The sequence below is a fragment of the Geotrypetes seraphini genome, chromosome 10, assembly GCF_902459505.1.
Source record: "Geotrypetes seraphini chromosome 10, aGeoSer1.1, whole genome shotgun sequence".
In the NCBI taxonomy this organism is placed as follows: Eukaryota; Metazoa; Chordata; class Amphibia; order Gymnophiona; family Dermophiidae; genus Geotrypetes; species Geotrypetes seraphini.
This window is the reverse complement of record NC_047093.1, coordinates 66,297,308-66,315,475: the sequence shown is the minus strand read 5'-3', so window position 1 is coordinate 66,315,475 and position 18,168 is coordinate 66,297,308. Positions and strand designations below refer to the sequence as shown.

The 18,168-nt window shown below is 42.8% G+C and overlaps 1 protein-coding gene across 32 annotated transcripts in view; it reads right to left on the bottom strand.

Moving 5' to 3' along the window:
• The window catches only part of DAB2IP (DAB2 interacting protein), an 898,952-nt gene that overhangs the window by 314,437 nt on the left and 566,347 nt on the right, over window positions 1-18,168 (bottom strand). The window contains exon 1 of one of the 32 annotated variants that reach the window (XM_033960839.1): window positions 9,486-9,824. The exons of the other annotated variants lie outside the window; for them this stretch is intronic. The gene's annotated coding sequence lies outside the window, so the exon portion shown is untranslated. Of the gene's footprint in view, window positions 1-9,485; window positions 9,825-18,168 lie in introns of those variants that run through there. 32 annotated transcript variants of the gene reach the window in all.

Here is an 18,168-nt window from a genome sequence, read left to right as displayed (position 1 = left end):
GGTCCATGGACCAGTGGTTGAAGAACACTGCTATAGAAGAAATGACAAATAGAAATGAGTGCTTTACAAGTGGGTTGGAGTCGCAGCCTACTATCCCATCAGTTAAGGGCTCTTTTACAAAGCTGAGGTAAATGCTGCCACATATTTATCATAGCTTAAACTGGTGTACTGCGGGATGCGCTAGGCATCCTGCAATAACTGCCAAAACGATGCATTCTAACCATGCTTAAAAATGCACTTATTTCTTTCTTGGAGGGGGCATGTCAGGAAAAGGAGAGTGGGCGTTCCTGTGCTAGTCAGTTAGTGCAGCCACATTACCATATGAATATTCCAAGGAAAAAGGGCTTATCTTAATCAAAGGTTCTGACGTGGCCTGTTTCGATTCTGCGTCAGGGAACCGAATGAAGATTTCAAAAAATCCTTTCAAGGTGGTGAAGTCGCAAAAAGTTAAAGCGCTTTTCAAAAGTACAAACTTTCTCCACCAATTTCCAACGGCCTTTGCTTGAAATATTCAAATAGCATAGGAATAAGTTTGACTGCTTTTTGCAGCGAAGAATTTGATTTTTGCACATCGCTTCAATCATATGCAATGACTGGGTGGCAAGGCGATATTCTTGGGGGTTCGCCCCTTGTTTTGCCTTTGTGTCTCTGAGCATATGTTCGACCTTATGTGATTATATCTTTACCATTATAAAAAGTTTGGTTAATGTATAGAGGAGTGATTCTGCTCAGTTTTTGATATACTCTCTTTAATTACTCTCAGTGATAGTGTAGCAATTATTTGGTTTTCCCCATTACTTGTTAATTGAACAGTGGCAGTAAAAACCAATTAAACAAATAATTTTTTAGTACCTGAAAAGTAGGGGTGGTTAGGGGGCAGCGTTTGGGCATTGAATGAGTTAGGCGCTGGTAGACCATGAAACTCCTGGCCTAATATACTAGTGCCTAACTTAAGCTAGGCACTGTTAGGTATGATTCTATAAATGGCGCCTAACTTTGAAAAACATATGGTAGGTGCCATTTTAGGCATCATTTATAGAATCCGGGCCTTACTGCCCACAAAATAGATGTTAGTAAGTGCTCACAGGGTAATTTTTTTTAAATGGCTGAATGCTAACGGCAACATTAGTTATCAGCTATCTTATGAATATAAATACGTATACTTTGATGACTTATGAGCAAGTTACCCATCTTTCAATTCACCCCAGTGTGCACAAATTATGTTTATAATATCTTCAGCATTTGATTATCATCACCTTAGCTCGACCACTCCCCCCCAATTATTTATTAAAGCGGGTAGAATTACATGGATATGAAATTATTTAATGACTAGTCTTTAAGCCCGTTACATTAACGGGTGCTAGAATATGTGTGTGTGTGTGTGTGTATTTCTTTCTTTCTCTCTCTCCTTAGCCTGTTTCTGTATTTCTCTCTTTTTGTCTTTCTTTTTCCTCGGCTGTCTACCACCACCCCTTGCCTGCTCCCCCTGTCCATTCTCCTTTCCTTTTTCTTCCCCCGTGTCCACCACCACCCCTTCACTGGTCCCCTTATCCAGCAGCAGCCCTTCTCCCTTTGTTTTAACTCCCCCCCTGTCCAGCAGCACCTCTTTCTTGCTCCCCCGTCCAGCAGTAGGCCTCCCTTCCTTCCCCCCCCCCATCCATCAGCGCCTCTTCCCCTGTCCAGCAGTACCTCTTTTCTGTTCCCCCTGTCCAGCAGTAGGCCTCCATTCCTTTATTTGCCTCCCCCCCATCCATCAGCACCTCTTCCCATGTCCAGCAGCAAACCTTACCTCCACCGACATCTGCCTAAAGCTGCCGTGACCTGCAGGCACCGACAGCCACTGTGGCCTGCTCCCACTCCCTCCTCGCCGTCGCGTGCCGCACTGTGGCCTGCTCCCACTCCCTCCTCGCCGTCGCTTGCCGCCCCCCCCCCCCCCCCCGGGGGAAGCTTCATTTCCGGCTTCGGCAGCCTCCTGTCTGCGGGCCGCCAGCCCGCTCGTGTTTCACTTGAAAGCCGACGCCGCAGCTCCTCTCTCGATCCCCGCCTGGTGCGGTTCAAGAGAGGAGCCGCGGCGGGCGGGTGAGGAGGGTGAGAAGATCCTGGCAGGTGCGCCTGTGCCCCCCTCCCCCTCCGAATCAGCGGCAGACTCTGGCAGTGAGTGACGGTGAGGGGGGAGTGTCTCCATGTTCTGGCCTGCCTCCGTGTTTGAAAATCGAATTCGGCACGGAGGCATACCTCACGCCACCAGGAATCACGCTCTTTGAAAAGCGCATGCGTGCTTAGCCTTTTATTATTATTGATATTAACTTTATGTGCTTTATAGGGTCATGATAATCAAATGCTGAAGATATTATAAGCATATATTGTAAGCACATATAGTGAGCATATTTTGTGCGCACTTGGGTGAACTGAACGATTGATGACTTAAAGGCAACATTAATACATGCCCATTAATATAAAAATTGGAAACTTGGCCATTTTACGGCTGCAGTAAAAATTGCCTTAGCACTTTTGGAAAACCTGTGCAAGGCTGCTTTAAGGTCCCCTTAATGCATTATGCCCCATAATTTATCAGTTACACATTAATTTTTTCCTGTTATAGTGTGATCAAGGTACTAACATCGATGGTAGCCAAAAAAATAAAAAATAACATGCTGTATATGCTATCTATCAAAATAATCCCTTCTCCAACTACTGTGTACATGTTAAGACCTCATTTTGCCCCACTGTACTTGTGGATTTGAGTTCTTTGGGAAAATAGACAAAGCTTATTTTCTTTTTAAATTGAGGTGTTTCTTTCACAGTAATGTAAGGTCAATTTCCCTCTTATTCCAGACAAGAGCAGAGGTGGATGTTTTATTTACAGATGTTGAATTGTTGGCATCTTAATCAGGAAATTCAGTGGGAAGCTTTTCTTGATTCTAGAAGACTATGCATTTAAGTCTCCTCTGTTAGAGCCTTCGGATCATGTGGCTTACATTTTATACCAATTTTTCAGATTTATAAACCACTATGAAATCAGCTGTAGCGATTCAATAGCAGCATAGGAACCAACTTTTCAAAATGATTGAGGGTGCTCAATTCAGCACAAATTACCAAGTCCATATAAAGTGAATTAAAGCATGATGAGCTGTAAACTAGAGCAGGGGTGTCCAACCTGTGGCCCGGTGAAGTATTTTGTTTGGCCCTGGTTGAGGGCGATTCAGTGTTTTCCTCTGCTGTCCTTGGGTGCTTACCGTTTTGCCGGCTCCAGAAACATTTTTTTTCTGCCAATGCAGCCCAGGGAATCCCAAAGGTTGGACACCCCTGAACTAGAGAATGACACAGGGACTTAGGTATTAGGCGGGATAGACATCTGTCCATTAGGGCAGATGCAATTCTGTATAGGACACTGGTGTGCGATTCTCTTCTTAGGCGGCGGCTGAGACCAGCGACCTACACAGAATCTGCTCCTAAGTGTTCAAGGCTTGTGCAGATGACAGAGCTTGCAGGGATGAGACAGGGATAGAACTCAGGGAACCGGGATGGCTGAAGATAGATCCTGTGTGGTTGGGGACAAATTTGTCCCTGTGTCATTTTCTAGTCACTAGTACCTGGCAAAAACCCAAATAGTAGCAACATTCCATGCTACCAATCAAGGGCAAGCAGTGGCTTCCCCCCTGTCTGTCCCAATAACAAGACTACAGTGCTCCCCCGCAAATTCGCAGTCTGCGATTGGCGGTATTTTCTGACCGCGAATGACACACAGCTCCTGATTGGTGAGGCCCGACTTTAGTACAGGAAGAGGGAGTCTGAGCATACCACAAGTGATTTCCTTCACTCGCCGGTGCTCCAGCTGCCCTCTCCTGCCTCTCCGGCTGCCTTCTCCTGTCTCCCCTGCTAAAAACCGTATTTGCGGTTTTTCAACATTTGCAGGGAATATCGGGGGAGTACTGTATAGACTTTTCTTCCAGGAAACTGTTCAAACCATTCTTAAAACCAGCTACAATTAACCATTCTTAACACAACCTCTAGCAGCACGTTCCAGAGCTTAGCTATTCTCTGAGTGAAAAAAAATATTTCCTTCCATTGGTTTTAAAAGTACTGTATTTCTCTGTAACTTCATCAAGTGTTCCCTAGTCTTTGTAATTTTGACAGAGTATTAAAAATCGATCCACTTGTACTCGTTCTACACCACTCAGGATTTTGTAGACTTCAATCATTTCTCTCTTTTCCAAGTTGAAGAGCCCTAATTTCTTTACCCTTTCCTCATACAAGAAGGGCTCCATTCCCTTTACCATCTCTGTCACTCTTCTTTGAACCTGTTCTAGTCCTGCTATATCTTTTTTGAGATAAGGCGAGCAAAATTGAATGCAATATTCAAGGTGAGGTCACACCATGGAGCAATACAGAGGCATTATAACAGTCTTAGTCTTGTTAACCATCCCATTTTAAATAATTCCTAGCATCTTGTTTGCTTTTTGGGCCACCACCACACAATGGGCGGAAGATATCAGCATATTATCTACAATGACACCCAGATTTTTTTTCTTGGGTGCTGACCCTCAAAGTAGACATTAGCATCTGGTAACTTTGATTTGGGTTATTCTTCCCAATGTGCATCACTTCGCATTTGTCCACATTAAATTTCCATTTGGATGTCCAGTCTTCCAATTTCCTAAGGGCTGCCTGCAATTTTTCACAATCTGCATACGTTTTAACAACTTTGAACAGTTTAGTGTCATCTGCAAATTTAATCACCTCACTCATTTCAATTTCAAGATCATTTATAAATAAGTTAAATAGCACCGGTCTCAGTAGGAACCCTGTAACACTCCACTATTTACCCTCCTCCATTGAGAAAAATGGCCATTTAACCTGATAACCAATTCCTAATTCACAACTGAACATTACCTCCTATCCCACAACTCTTTAATTTTCTCTGGAGTCTTTCATGAAGAACTTTGTCAAAAGCTTTCTGAAAATCAATCGTCTAACCTTTATCCACATGTTTATTCACACCTTCAAAGAAGTCAAGCAAATTGATGAGGCAACCAACATTGTGATTGGTGATTTGCACCATTTTAAAGCCAGTTGTCACAGTGATTGTTCACTGGCTTTTTCTCCTGAAGTAGTGGCAGTGTCCACAAAACAAGAACCTTGACAAGAATCAGTTTCTCTTCCAGACAAAAGTGGATTATAAATGTTCTTGTTTGGACTTGAAAGAGAAATGTGCAATATTTGATGGGACTGAAGCTCATAAAGATAAGTGATTGGAAGAGTGTTTTGAGAATGTGCATTTTGCAATTAAATCCAGATATTGCTGCTTATGTGTGAATAAGCCTAACTACGGTACTTGTTATTCTCAAATCTGGATTTTTGAAGAACAGGTTTTTCTCAGATATTCTTCTGAGTTTTTTACTGTTCTGTTTTTCCCGATTTTAGAGAAGAGTCAATGATAGTAAATGGGGCTCTTATGAGTAGCAGATGCTTTTGTAGTCTGCACCTGAGGCTTTGAGGCTTATTTTGTGTAATATCTTTCATATTGGACTCTGTCTTAACATAGCAGCAAATTCAAGCAAACTGCAAGTATTTGTTCATTTACAGTGTTGTACAATAAAGAAAGCCAGGCCAGGAGAGGTAAAGAGCAGCCTAGTTGCACAGGATCGCACTGAAGAATAAAAGGGAGCTGGGAAGAGCTGAGAGGAACCCCTTCCTGTGTTAACTCCTTGGCTTCTATTCCTTCCTGCTACAGCTTCTGATGTGGGACCTCTGCTGAGGCTGTGTCAGTCCTCTGCCCCCTCTGATGTCAATTTCTATTCCGGGGCAAAGGACTGGCACAGCCAATAGCACAAAATCTTACCATTGCCAATAAAAATGGATAAAAAATGAAAAAAGAAAAGCCTGCACTGAAGCACGATGGAGCCCTCCAAAGAGAGGACATGTCCAGTGAAACCCAGATATCTGGTAACTCTATGTATAGCAATATTAGAGAAACAGAAGCTGAAATGCAAAATATCAGAGATAGAATATTTCAGCTTATGGAAATGTGTTAACCATTAAATTCAGAATAATAATAATAATAATTTTTTTTTTTAACCTTTGTTGTATGAGCATTTTATTTTTCTATTCACTTTGGTTCCAGTGTCTTTTCTGTTCTTTTCTGGGGTGGGGTGAGGTTATATCTTTTATGTAGGGTCTCCTACATAAAAGACCCTACATTTAACATTTCTCCTCTCTTCATGTCCACCTTCTTCTTTCTGTGTCCATATGCATCTTGTACAGTGTGACCCCTCTGTGTCCCTGTCCCTATCCATCCTGTACAGTATGTGCCCTCTGTATCCCTGTACCTGTCCTCTCTGCCCTGCATTTTCCCCCGTGTCCCCATCCCTCCTCCTGTGATCAACCCTGTGTGTCTCAGTCTGTCCTGTCACCATCCAGCATGGCCCCATGTATCCCTATCCTCATGCTCCCTCTCTACCCAGCATCTGTCTCCTTGTCCCTCTTCTCTCTTCCCTTTCTCCCACACTTGCACCACGCCTTGAGTCTAATATCTCTCCCTCTCTCTTCCCACCCGGCCTTACAGTTTAATCTTTCCTCCTACCCCTTTCTCAGTTTAGTTCATCTTTCCTTCTCCTCCCCCTTTGTCCAGCATCTAGCCCTCTTCTTTCCCCTCCAAGGTCCAGCACCTCTTACTGTTTATGCCTCCCTCCCCCTCCTGTCCAGAAGAGAATTGTTTATCATTCCTGGATCCAACACACTTCTTTCTCCCTCCCCCATCTAGCAGAGGAAATTCCTCATTCCCTGGACCCAGCACTCTCCTCTCTCCCACAATTACAGGCCTTTGCTTTCTATCTCCCCCTCCCCGTGGTCCTTCTACTTTACTCCTTGCCTTGATCATACAACACTGGAGCGATTACACCAGCACTGACTTGGGGCCTCAGTCTTCCCTGGAATGTGTCTTGCCCTTGCGGAAACAGGAAGTTATATCAGAGAAAGACAGGGCACATCCCAGAGAAGATCGAGGCCTCAAGTCAGCGCTGGTAGAATCGCTCCAGCATTATGCAATAAAGGCAAGGATGGAGAAGAAGAGATGCCTGCAGCATGTGAAAAATATTGGGGGTGCTCAAGCACTCACAGAGCTGGTGCCTATAAATGGTAGTGCATTTTGTTAAACATTAACCTCCAAACTTTGTAGAACACCTTACATTGTGTTCACAAATCGATGCACACAGCTGATGTGTGCACAACTTAATTGTTTAACAAGCCTAATCAGCACCAATAATTGGCAATTAACACCCTATAAATGATGCTGATTGGCAATAATTAGATTAGTTTGGTAGGTGCATTATATAAAGTGCCATGCATCAATTCTAGTGCATGAATCTGAAAAGGGGGTGTGGCCAGGGCAGGAGCACAGGTGGATCATGGGCATTCCTAACATATATGCCCGAAGCACGGACAAGTTATGCACAGGTATTTAGGCCTGATTTTCCTTGGCCTTAATGAGTGCATCTTAAAGTTGTGACAAACACTGACCATTAGCATGATTCTATAAGGCAGGGGTGCCCAAAAGGTCGATCGCAGAGCCCATCCCGGGCTCTATGATAGTCGCGTTGCCTTCGCGTTCTACCTGCTTCCCAATGCAGTAAACAGGATGCACAAGCGCCGGACCGACCAGTCTTCCCTCCCCCCACCAAACGGCAATTATGACATCGGAAAGGAAGTTCCCAGGCCAGCCAGTCGCTGTCTGGATGGCCCGGAACTTCCTCTCCAACATCAGAATTGATGTTGGGGTGGAAGGCTAGTCGGCCTGGTGCTTCTGCGTCCTGTTTACCACGTTGGGAAGCAGGAAGAGCTCAGAACTCGGTGGCGGCAGCTTGGGGGAGGGCAGGGAGATAGAAAGACAAAGAAAGAAAGGGGGAACAGTATGCTGCTGGTGGGTGGGGGAGGGGCAGGGGAGATGCTGGAGCCAGTGTGGATGTAAAGTAGGGGTAGAGTAGGGGTAGGGGTAGAGCAACCTATAGGTGAGTATATATGATAATTTATATTCTGCACCCTGTATTTAAAAGTTACACCTAAGAGCCCAAAAAATCAGCGCTGACTACAACAGGGCTTAGCACCATTATAAAAGCTATGTATACCTTATAGCAGGGGTACCCACACTTTTTGGACTTGCGAACTACTTTTAAAATGACCAAGTCAAAATGATCTACCAATAATAACATTTTAAAAAACACAAAGCACAAACCAAACATATGGCCATAGCTTTAACCTGTAAACAATTATCAACCAGTGATTACTAAATGTTATATATGTATTTCTTTCTCTCCTCAAAATATTTTTCTGACATTGGCGTTCATCCTTTTTGGTTGACTTTGGATTTTTATACTCCATTTTATTGTTGTTGTCATTTTCATATTCTGCTTTGAGCATATACACAAAGGGACTGGGTCTGCCTCTCCCCATAATTTGAAGTATCTGGTACCCCTAACTGAATTAATCGCTTTTCTTTAGCAAGAGGTTAATCACAGTTCAGATACACTTTCTAATGCTAACAGATTCCTCTGTTGTCTTGACTTTATAACTGAATAGATCTGATGAAACAGGAAGAATAATGGTAGAATTCCCAGTAAAACCCACATAACAGCCACCCAGATATTCAGTTTCATAACCTTGACTTCTTTTATTGTGCATTCCTGTTTCTGCTAATGCAATTCATTCTACTACATACTGCATAAGCACTATGGCTGCTGATAGGAGCCAGAATATTGTCGACAAGGGAGTTTGGAATTTTCTGATGACATGGCGCTCACGTTACCTTATAGATTCAGCTATTACAAAATCAAGGTATTCAGAAAAGAAAAGTATTCTTGATGTCTCTCTGCATTTACAAAGCTCTGCACATGCCCACCAGTGAGCAATACAAGAAAAGGAGTCACCTTTGTTAAACTGCTCTCTGAACTGGGTGAGGGTGATTTCCTTTTCCTCTTGATTTCATTCTGACTCACTCCTGGCAGAAAGCTTCCAAGTCAGCCAATTGAACAAATGCTTACAATCTCTCTGGATCTCTTTGGGAAAAGAAGAGCTAACTCACATCTTTGGACATGCTTTTCTTTCACTCACCACAAAGAGATTTAAATAAACAGCAGTTCCAGGCAGATCCCAAAACTCTTGTAGGAAACATCTGTGCAATATGCAAAGTGGCTGATGGTGCAGCTGCTAGTGAAGTCACTGAGCAGCTTGGATTAGTCACTGAGCAAACTCAGTTTTGAAATGCTCATATTTTTTTTTTTTCAATCTACTGCTTCCTTTACAAATTATGGGGCGCTGTAACTGGTAGTGGCATGTCCTCAGAGTCAAGGACAAGAGAGCTGCTTAAAAATTAACTATTCATACACATTTAATATTTTCCGTTGAATATCTCACAGGTTAGATCCATTAACTTCATGCAATCCAAACAGTCCACTCCCACAAAGAAATCAAACCAGGGAACAAGGACTTACCAGATCTTTTTAGCCTGTCTGCCTTTTCTTTCTTTCTCTCAGACAGGTTGGAAGAAAATAAATAATCCCAAAGTGATATGGCTGTTTAATACCACAGGGGTTTCATTTTCCCTCATCAGTGTTCCTTCTTCCTGACTCTGTTCAGACTAAATTGTTTGCGCTATTTCGCTTGTACTTCAGTCGATTCCCCCAGCACATTCCTGGCTTTCAGACTTCCAGACTGCCCCACTTCCTCTGCAGCTGATCGCAGGACTATTACAAGCAGACTGACTGCTGCCCTCTATTAAAAGAAATAAAAAACCCTGATGCCTTTAATTCTTAAGTAATCCAACCCTTCTTCATGCCTTACAGTCTTATGGATTGGGAACAAGGGGGTAGGCAAGTCCTGAGCTCCCAGTGTTTTCCCCGCCTATGCAAAGGAGGCAGAGACTGACTGTGTGTGTAAGAGAGCGCATGTGTGCATGACTCTGAATGTGTGTGTGTGTCCTTGGCCTCTTTTGCACAATCAAGTACCACTGGTTCAAATGCATGGCAATTAGCAAAGCTATTAAAGCTTTTTACATGGAAGAGACATTTTCTGAATCAAACACATTTTAAATGTTTTATTTATAGTATCAAATAATTTTTTTTTTAAATTGAAAATAGAATATGGCTGCCCTGTAAAACAAAAGAGTATGTTTTAATGTAACAGATCACATATTATCAAATTATATTTTATCTAAATGGCTCATGAAAGAAACAAACTGAAAGATACAATAAGAACATAAGGAAAGCTATGCTGAGTCTCACAGAGGTCCATTGAGCCCAGTACCCTGTCTCTGAAAGTAACCAGACCAGATCACAAGGACCTAGCAGATCCCAAAAAGTGCTTCTATTTCTCATAGCCCTTTTCCAAAGATGAGCAACGGCTCTTCCCAAGATTAAGTACCATATTCTATATTTGGCACCCAAATATCGGTGCTGACTAGAACGGCGCTTAGTGCGATTCTTTAAAAGGTATGCCAGTGCGGATCATAAATTTTAGGCACACCCATTTAGGCCAAGGAAAACCAGGCCTAAATAAATACCTGCGTCTAACTTGTTTGTGGATTGGACGTATTCTATAACAGTGCACATAAATGTTAGCAACACCCACAATCCACCCATGCTCCTCCCCCTTTTTAGATTCAAGCACTGTAACTGACAGACAGCACTTTACAGAATGCACCACCTACCAAGATGTGCATGTAAATTTTAATTAGTGTCAATTATAAGTTATAATTACCAGTTATCGATGCTGATTAGACTTGTTAAACAATTTAGTTGTGCATGTAAATCAGCTGTACACACTGATTTGTGTGTACAACTTAAGGCATCATAAACAAAATTTGGGGGTAACTGCCTAATAATTTATTATGAACTATTATGAGCTAATTAATCCAGCTACAGATTCCATAGCTAAATTATATTCTGCATGAAAAAGCACACTTACCTGTAACAGGTGTTATCCAGGGACAGCAGGCATGTGAGTGACGTCATCCACGGAACCCGGTACGGACCATCTAAAGTGAACTGTTGCTTTAAGAAATTAAGAGACTGCCTGTACCGTGCATTTGCGGGTGCCTTCCTGCCCACCAGTTCAGTAACAAAGTTAAGAAGCCAAGAAGGGAATATGCACAGGTTTGTGAGAATATCTGTCTGTTGCCCCTAGGTAAGTAACTGTGCTTTATCCCAGGACAAGCAGGCAGCATATTCTCACATGTGGGGACTCTCCAGCTAACAAAGAAGGTTGGAGAGCAACTGGCTTCTAGCTGAAGACTAAATTTTGGAAAACATTTTGGCCAAACTGACTATCCTGTCCAGAAAGATTTTCCAAACAGTAGAGGGTTGTGAATGTATGAACTGAGGGCCAGATGGCTACTTTACAGAGGAAAGCGTAGATGGGCTATTGAAGTCACCGTTGCTCACACCTTATGTGCAGTAGCATGACCCTCTAGCATCAAGACCAGTCCAAGCACAGCAGAACAAAATATAGTCCGCTATCCATGTGGAGATTGTTCTCTTGGTCACAAGGGTTCCCAGCTTGTTTGGGTTAAATAACAGGAACAGCTGAGTAGAAGTTCTGTGAGGTTTGGTTCTATCTAGGGTACAGACAGCGAAAGTGAACCTACTGGTTGGGAGAGAGATACTATCCTGTGAGAGCTAAAGAACATAGATTGGGATGCAGTAGAGAGTGCTTGTTCTATGTCAGCAGTGTTGGAAAGATTTGCAGAATGATTGGTTTCTGTTTGCATGTGGCCACTGAGATGCTGAGTATTATGGTGGTTGGTTCCTAGCAAAGCTTGAGTAGTATTTTCCTGGTTAGAGGAATTGGAGGAAATGCATAGAGGAACTTAACTTACCAGTTGAGGAGAAAAACATCCATTTCCATACAAGTGGGAGTGTGGAGCCTGGAGCAGAAAAGAGGGAGCTTTGTGATTGTAGGGGGAAACAAATAGGTCCACTTCTGGGGTCCCCCAAGTCACAAAGATTAATCACAAGATGGAGGTGTTGAGCTACCACTCATGTCATTGTAGAATTCTGCTCATGTTGGCCAATACATTTTGTTTCCCTGCTAGGTAGACTGCTTTCAGGAAAATGTTGCAGGCAATGACCCATATCTGGATGGCCTCTTGGCAGAGGTGATGAGATCCCATCCCATGCTTCTTGCTCACTTAGTATATGGTACTTGGTTGTCCATTCAAACCAGTTCTACTTGGTTGAGGAAACGATCCTGGAACATTGCGAATTACCAGTAGCTCCAGGAAATTGATATGAAGACGTGTCTCTGAAAGACTACAAGAGCCTTGGGTGTGTAGGCCATGTAAGCGAGCTCCCCATCCTAAAATGGAAGCATCCATTGTCAAAATCTTTTGATGAAGTGGTACTTGAAATAGGAGGCCTATGGAGAAATTGCTTGTAGACATCTATCACAGAAGTGAGCCTCTGAGCTGTGAGGTCACTGACAAGCACTAGGACAGAAGGCCAGTTGCTTGAAGCCACTGGGAGGCTAATGCCCACTAAGGATGCCTGAGATGAAGATGGGAAAATGGGACCACATATACTGTGGAGACCATGTGGCTGAGGAGTTGTAACATGTAATGTGCCATCAGGTGGCGATGAGAAGAGACTTCCTGTCAGAGCTGAAGTAGAGTGATGAGTCTCTGCTGAGGAAGAAAAGCACGCGTCTGGTTTGTGTCTGAGTGGGCTCTAGGTAGGATTTGGGATAACTAACTGCAAATCCCAGGAGTCTGAGAAGTTGAATTGTATTTAAAGCTTATTGAACCCATTTGGAAACTGTATGAGCGAAATATCACTGCCACTACCACCAAGCACTTGGTGAACACTCTAGGTGCTGATGCCAGTCCAAATGAGAGCATCTTGAACTGGAAATGGTATGTTCCCAGTCAAAAACAAAGATATTTTCAGTGAGCAGGGAGAACAGAAATATGTGTGTATGTTTCTTTAAGATCTAGAGAGCAGAGCCAGTCATTCCCAAGTTTTTGCCCCCTCCTTCCTTCCATCCTTTATCTGAATTTTGTGCTCCCTCTTCCTCCATTTTGTGTCCCAACGTGCCCCTCTCCCTTCCTCCATTATGTGTCCCAACATCATGCCTCCCTCCCACGAGCGTTTACCTGTTCTCGCCAGCTCCCTCCTCTTGCTGCCTTCCAGCTGTGCTTGTTTCTCTGCAAAGTCATGGGTAGTTGCTCCTACACACAGCCTGCAAAGTAAATGCAGAAGCAGTTAGCCTCTCCTAACAGGAGACAGTAAGTGCTCCTACATTAACTCCGGCAGGTTCTGTGTGCTAAGGACAACATTAACACATGATTGTAGAATAAAAATGTTAAAAATGCCATATTAGATTTGCGGTTAACACACAGGAAAATCCTGCTTTAAGCAAATCTTAACACACTTTATTAAAATGGCCCCTAACTTCATACGAGAAATCTACTTTCTAGTTTACCACTTCAGTCCCTGGAAGCCACCATATTAGAGTACATGCTGTGTTGTCCTTGGGTACATGTAGATTTCAGCTGGGCTGCAAAAGCAGAGCATCTGAAGACTTTTAAAACATATCTTTGAATGAGTAGGGTTACCAGATTTTCCATCTGGAAAATCTGGACCCCCTAGACCCGCTCCCAGGCCTGCCCAGTCCCACCCATCCCTGCACCCCCATGCCCCAGTTCCACCCTGTCACACCCCCGATACAACCCCTGCTTCTAGCGGGATGGAAAGATCTTCAGACATCTGACAGCGAAATTTAGAAAAAGAAGACCGCTCAGACAAAACAAAAGGTCTTTGAGGCGATCATTGAGGTGAATCTGAACCAGAAGAGTCTTCAACTGCAGTAGAAAGTAGTGCCTGTTCCGAGTCTCCAAATAAATACGAATCCTGTATGGAATGAGGATGGTGTGGGAAGACTCGGTGTCGAAGCCTCGAGATGCTTGGTCTTATGAGAGTGCTTCCGGTACCAAACCAGAGTAACCGCTCTGGATGTTTGAGTTGAGGACGACTGGTGCCGTGGAGATGGATCAATCGACTCCCATGTCGAACATCTCCGCACTGGTGGAGCATCAAAATGAGGTGCGGTCTGGGTTGTTCATTGCTCAGCCTGAATCGCCTAGAAAGTAGGTATTGACATGGCCGGAATAGTTGGTATCGACATGGCCTGGATAGCTGGTGTCGACGTGGCCATAATTTGAGTCAGCACTAACATTTGAAAATGCTCACCCAAATCCTTCTGAAGCAAATTGTCAATCTTTTGCTTGATAGAGAGCACCGGTACCACAGACTTTTCAGCCGGTATCTTTGGTGCTTTGCTCCAGTCTGATGAGGAGGCCGAAATTGAGGCACTCACCGAAATCGGGACTGGGCGCTTACGGAACTTTTCCGAGGTTGGCATGACTCGACTCAATGCTGTTTTGACATGAGTCCCAGATGAGGTAGGGGAAGGTTTCTTAACCGGCTTACCCACTGGAAGTTGTGACACCAGAGATGTTTCTGCTGGTATCGATGAGTGTGGAGTCACCTTGGTCGGTGTCGTCGGTGTCGGTGGTGATGTCAGCTCCCCCTCCATAGCAACACCGAACAAACGTTGTTGAAGAATGTGGTTTATCAAAGTCCTTTTTTGAAGTGATGAACAACGAATACAGGATTATGGATGGTGCTCGGGCCCTAGACACTGGAGACACCAGTGATGTGGGTCAGGCACAGAGATGGGCCGAGCACAGTGACCGCACTGCTTAGATACCATCTGCGGGCATGACATCGATGGGAAGACTGCCTCGGCGAAATCAAAATCAGAGGCCATGGTGGTACAACAGGCCCCGCTGGGCCAAAAACCCGTGAGGAATAAAAAAAGAGTTGGTTTTTGGGTTGTTTTTTTTATACCAAAGTAACTGAAAAAAAACAAAAGAAGAAAAGAACACAAAAAATGACTAAAAAGTCACTGACGCGAGAGTGGGAAGGCAAAAAAGTTTTCAACGGCCGTTAAAATGTGTCTTCTTAGCTCCGCAGAAACTGAGGGACTGCATGCCTACTGGGGCTCCGTTGATGATGTCACTCGTGTGAGAATATGCTGCCTACTTGTCTTGGGATAAAATAGGTTTTGGGAAGATGATCTGAGAATTATAAGTGGAGTATGGGGAATGAGTAACTTGTCAATGAATGTCGGTTCTCTGGATTTAAGCATTTTAAATGTCATAGTGCAATTTTGAAAGTAATTCTAAAAAAGGATGGGGAGCCAATGGGCATTTTCAAGTAAAGGAGAGACATGGTCATATTTCTTGAAATTAGTGATAATTTTGATAGTGGTATTTTGGATTAGTTGAAGTCGTCTGATTTCTTTCCAATGTAAAGGGAGTTGCAGTAATCAAGTTTTGAAATTACAAGTGAATGAATTAAGATGTTGAGAAAAGACGGATCTAAGAAGTTGGCTAGTATCGAATCATTCGTAGCTTGTGAAAACAATTTTTGACTATGGTGTCTATCTGTTGATGGTAGTTTAACTTATTATCAATGATCACACCCAGGATTTTAGTGGAGCAAACCTCTTCAATTGGACAGTAATCGATATGAATAGCTGAGGATAATTGAATACCTTCTTTCCACGAGAATAAAAGACAGTTAGTTTTAGCTGTGCTTAGGGATAACATGTTATCTCTAAGCCAGATTTGAATATTAGTTGATTTTGAATTGATGTCTTGGATTTTGTTCATGTTGGTAGGGTCAATCGGATGAATGAGATGGATGTCATCTGCATAAGCGAAAGATGTAAAGCCTATCGATTGGCAGAGTGTCAAGAGTGGTGAAAGGTAGATATTTAATAGTAAAGGTGAGAGTATTGACCCTTGGGGAATGCAAAAATGATTAGTATAGGGTTTTGATGTAGAGCCACTTAAAGTCACGGTAGAGGTACGATTTGTAAAGTAGGAACGGAACCAGTCAAGTACCTGGTTTTTGATCCCTAGTATAGATATATTCAAGAGCAGAGAATGATCGATGGTGTCAAAGGCTGCTGACAGATCCAAAGAGATTAAGATTACTGACTTGTGTTGATCTAAAAAGTATTGGATTGAAGTGGTCAAGCCTAATAGGGAGTGCTCTGTGGAATGATGCTGATGAAAACCGGTTTGATTGGGATGCAAGATATTGATTTTTTCCACGAAACTTTAAAGTTGATTGTAGATCACTTTTTCTGTCAGTTTGGCCAGGAATGGTAAATTAGCAATGGGATGGAAATTGTTACAGTCTTGTAATGGTAACTTATGATTTTTTTTATTATTGGAAGGATCATGAAATGTTTCCAAGACAGGCCAAACTTCGGGATCTTTCACTGAAGCCACGATAATTGTAATTCCCAAACCTGGTTAAGGCCCTCAACATAAACAGAACTATAGACCACTTTCCTTAATTAATACCGATGCCAAATTATATGCCAAATTACTTGCCTCCCATTTACAATCTGTTATTAAGAAATTAATCCCTCCAGAACAGTCTGGCTTTATAAATGGCAGAAGTCTTTCAATTATACTAGATTACTTTCTAATGTTATCAATCATTTTCAAACATCTGATCAAAAATTAGCCGTCATCAGTTTAGATGCTGAAAAAGCGTTCAATTGGGTGGAATGGCCTTTTTTATTCCATACTTTGCAGTGGTTTGATTTACCCCCAGGCTTTATCCGCATGATCAAAATCCTTTACACTTTTCCTTCTACTCGGTTTAACATCAATGGTATTCTGTCCACCCGTTTTCATCCTTCCTGGGGTACCAGACAGGGCTGCCTCTTGTCCCCACTTTTGTTTGACCTAGCCTTGGAGCCCTTACTCCTGGCTATATATAATAACCCATCAATCAAGGGTTTCTGTTTGGTGATATAGAAATTAAACTCTCGGCATATCCTGATGATATTCTTTTGTTTATATCCCCGGACTCTATATCGTCTTTACTTTCAACTATTACCTGTTACTCCCAAAACTCGGGATACAAATTGAACGCTAATAAGACTGAAATTATGGCTTTTAATTGTCCTGAATTGTGACATGAATTGGGAGATTTGGATTTCCGCTGGACTGATAATAAGCTCAAATATTTAGGTGTGTATTTTGGTATCACGCTGATTGACACTATTAATCACAACATTGACTATATAAGAACATAAGAACATAAGAAAAGCCTTCACCGGATCAGACCGAGGTCCATCCAGTCCGGTGATCCGCACATGCGGCGGCCCCTTTAGGTACTCCCGAATGGAGACCCAGATAAACCGTAGCCCTCAATATGATTTGCAAGAAGGTGTGCATCCAACTTGCGCTTGAATCCCAGAACAGTAATCTCTGTCACAACATCCTCCGGGAGAGCATTCCAAATTCCCACCACGCGCTGTGTGAAAAAGTACTTCCTGATATCCGTCCTGAACCTGCTGCCACTCAGTTTCAGTCTTGTCCGTGTCACATCCGAAAAAGTTAGTAACGCTGCTTCTTGATCTATTTTATCAAAACCTTTTATTATTTTAAAAGTCTCTATTAAATCCCCTCTCAGTCATATCACCTCTATGGTTAAAGATCTTGTCAGTCATTGGTCTTCACTCAATTTAACTTGGTGGGGGCGCTTATAATCTATAAAAATGATAATCTCTCCTAAAGTTAATTATATACTTAACATGCTTCCCTTTCTCCTGCCGAAATCCTTCTACCCATCTCTTGATTCCATACTTACACGATTCCTATGGAACAAAAAACAACCTCGTATTGCTCTCCAAAAACTTAATGCAAATAAATCCTCAGGGGGGGTTAACTTCCCATGTTTTTATCATTACCACATCTCCTTCCTTCTCCGCCAGTGCTCCTTCTGGTTGATGTCCCTAGACGCTTTGGACCTACCCTGCTGGTTGCTGTTTGAACATACCAAATATGACACACAACTATTGCAATCTATTGTCTGTAGAGACATTCCTACTTCCTTTAAATTGGATATTATCTTGTCTTCTGCTAAATCTGCGCTCACTTTCGTAGACAACCTCATAGAAGTTACCTGGGCCTCCTCCCTCCACATTCCCATTTGGGGTAATCCTTTAATAAAGATACAGAACTCTACAATTTCTTGGCCTATCTGGCAGAAGGTATTTGGTCACTATGGCAAATGGTTAGTCATGGCTGTTGGT